The sequence below is a fragment of the Ascidiella aspersa genome, chromosome 5, assembly GCF_963924565.1.
Source record: "Ascidiella aspersa chromosome 5, kaAscAspe10.2, whole genome shotgun sequence".
In the NCBI taxonomy this organism is placed as follows: Eukaryota; Metazoa; Chordata; class Ascidiacea; order Phlebobranchia; family Ascidiidae; genus Ascidiella; species Ascidiella aspersa.
In genome coordinates this window covers 11,916,000-11,918,754 of record NC_139451.1, presented here as the reverse complement: position 1 = coordinate 11,918,754, position 2,755 = coordinate 11,916,000, and the positions used below count along the sequence as shown (strand labels likewise).

The 2,755-nt window shown below is 59.6% G+C and overlaps 2 non-coding genes across 2 annotated transcripts in view; both read right to left on the bottom strand.

The window, feature by feature from the left end:
• Nucleotides 1–1,144: 1,144 nt before the first annotated feature.
• Nucleotides 1,145–1,298, bottom strand: LOC146143807 (5.8S ribosomal RNA). Its single transcript, XR_014501259.1, has one exon. It is a non-coding gene; the product is annotated as a 5.8S ribosomal RNA (ribosomal RNA).
• Nucleotides 1,299–1,545: 247 nt separating this feature from the next.
• Nucleotides 1,546–2,755, bottom strand: part of LOC146143806 (small subunit ribosomal RNA) — a 1,811-nt gene continuing 601 nt past the window's right edge. Inside the window, exon 1 of the ribosomal RNA XR_014500432.1 lies at nt 1,546–2,755. This exon is cut by the window's right edge and continues 601 nt beyond it. This is a non-coding gene — a ribosomal RNA (small subunit ribosomal RNA).

Below are 2,755 nucleotides of genomic sequence, written 5' to 3'. Positions count from 1 at the left end.
CGCCCATGGGTTTCGTACTGCCCCGTGGCTCGCGCTCACGTTAGACTCCTTGGTCCGTGTTTCAAGACGGGTCGGGAAGGTGGCTGACTTCAGCCGCGGACCCCGTGCGCCTCGCGAAACGACACCGGAAGCGCGACCGAGACGAAGAGGCTGGGCACTGAGAACAGTCCCCGACCCACGACGCCCCAGCCGGCACCGGGCGCTCGGCCCCGAAGGGCAGACGCGGCGATCTCTCCTCGCCCGAACGGCGGGCCGACGGACACGCGCGCCTATAGTACCCGACCGAGGCCGGGTTACCTTGCGCGCGGCCTTCTCGCCGCCGTCCAGACGGTCGCGGCCTTCGCCCGGCGCTAGTGCGCTGGTCCCCGATCGGGCGGCGCCGCCGGCGGCCCGTGAGGGTCCGCACGACAACGTCGCCGACAGGGGGCCGGCTGAAAGCGACCGGGCGACCCGACAGGCCCTCCCGTTTGCCTCTCGACGGTTTCACGTACTCTTTAACTCTCTCTTCAAAGTGCTTTTCAACTTTCCCTCACGGTACTTGTTCGCTATCGGTCTCGTGACCGTATTTAGCCTTAGATGGAGTTTACCACCCGCTTTGGGCTGCATTCCCAAACAACCCGACTCTGGGAAGACGCCGTAGCGCGCCCGCCTGTCGCCGCCATGGGCCTGACACCCGCTCTGGGAAAAGGCCTCGATCAGAAGGACGCGGGCGACCGGCGAAGCGCGCCGTGACGAATTCCGTACGCCACAATTCCGCGCACTCCAAAAGCGCGCGGATTCGGCGATGGGCACATCCCGCTTCACTCGCCGTTACTGAGGGAATCCTCGTTAGTTTCTTTTCCTCCGCTTAGTAATATGCTTAAATTCAGCGGGTAGCCTCGTCCGACCTCAGGCCGAAAGTAAGGACCGGGACTATTCTTCCCGTTCCGCGCTCGCCGTCGGCGCCGCGCGCCGCCGCGCACCTCGATTCCCGCCCTTGAGCCGCCAGCCGTTGGCCTCTTCGAGGTCGACTCGCCGCCGCCGCGCGGGATTCTGGTCGCGATCGTCGCGCATCGTGCCGTGCTGTCTTGAGCGGGACGGGCGCTCGCGCGTCCGACGCCGCAGCAGCCGCGCGGAGAAATCCCCGCGCGGAACGTTTGCAACGCGACCCTGAGGCGGGCGCGGCCCCGGGATTGACCCGAGGCCGCAATTTGCGTTCAGAACGTCGATGCTCAATGTGTCCTGCAATTCACACTAATTCACGCAGCTAGCTGCGTCCTTCATCGACTCACGAGCCGAGTGATCCACCGCCAAGAGCCATCCACGATTGTTTCGCTCGCACAGTGCCTCGCACTATAGGGTGACAAAATAGACCGCGCCGAGCGGTCGGCCAGGCCGACGCTTGAAGCCGGAGCGCGCGGCACCGCGGCACTCGACGCGCAAACATTACCGGGTGACCGAATCGCCGGCCGGCGCGCCGCTCCTCGCGGGTCGGGCGCCGGGTAGCAAAGACTTTTTCTCTCGCTTGTCCGAGTTTCGCGTTCGCCGAAGCGTTTGCGAGACCGTTAATGATCCTTCCGCAGGTTCACCTACGGAAACCTTGTTACGACTTTTACTTCCTCTAAATGATCAAGTTAGATCGTCTTCTCGGACGCCGGCTCGACCGTTGCCGGCCGCGCCAGGTCCAATCGGAGGACCTCACTAAACCATTCAATCGGTAGTAGCGACGGGCGGTGTGTACAAAGGGCAGGGACGTAATCAACGCGAGCTAATGACTCGCGCTTACTGGGAATTCCTCGTTCAAGGGAAATAATTGCAATTCCCTATCCCTAGCACGACCGGGGTTCAGCGGGTTACCCAGACCTGTCGGCCAAGGCGAGCACATGCTGATCCGGTCAGTGTAGCGCGCGTGCGGCCCCGAACATCTAAGGGCATCACAGACCTGTTATTGCTCAATCTCGTGTGGCTAAACGCCACTAGTCCCTCTAAGAAGTTAGACGCCGACCGATTGGGTCGCGTAACTAGTTAGCAAGCCAGAGTCTCGTTCGTTATCGGAATTAACCAGACAAATCGCTCCACCAACTAAGAACGGCCATGCACCACCACCCACAGAATCAAGAAAGAGCTCTCAATCTGTCAATCCTCACTGTGTCCGGGCCGGGTGAGATTTCCCGTGTTGAGTCAAATTAAGCCGCAGGCTCCACTCCTGGTGGTGCCCTTCCGTCAATTCCTTTAAGTTTCAGCTTTGCAACCATACTTCCCCCGGAACCCAAAGACTTTGGTTTCCCGCAAGCTGCCGGAGAGGTCGTAAAACTAACGCCCCCCGATCGCTAGTTGGCATCGTTTATAGTCAGAACTAGGACGGTATCTGATCGTCTTCGAACCTCTGACTTTCGCTCTTGATTAAAGAAAACATTCTTGGCAAATGCTTTCGCAGTCGTTCGTCTTGCGCCGATCCAAGAATTTCACCTCTAACGGCACAGTACGAATGCCCCCGTCTGTCCCTCTTAATCATTACCTCGCGCTCCGAAAACCAACAAAATAGAACCGAGGTCCTATTCCATTATTCCATGCACCATTATTCAGGCGAATCGCCTGCTTTGAACACTCTAATTTTTTCAAAGTAAACGTTCCGGCCGCCGCCGACACTCAGTCAAGGGCACCGGCGGAGAACCGGAGGTGAGGCCAGGACGGCCAGTACACGCCTTGCGACGGACCGGCCGCCTGCGCCCAAAATCCAACTACGAGCTTTTTAACCGCAACAACTTAAATATAC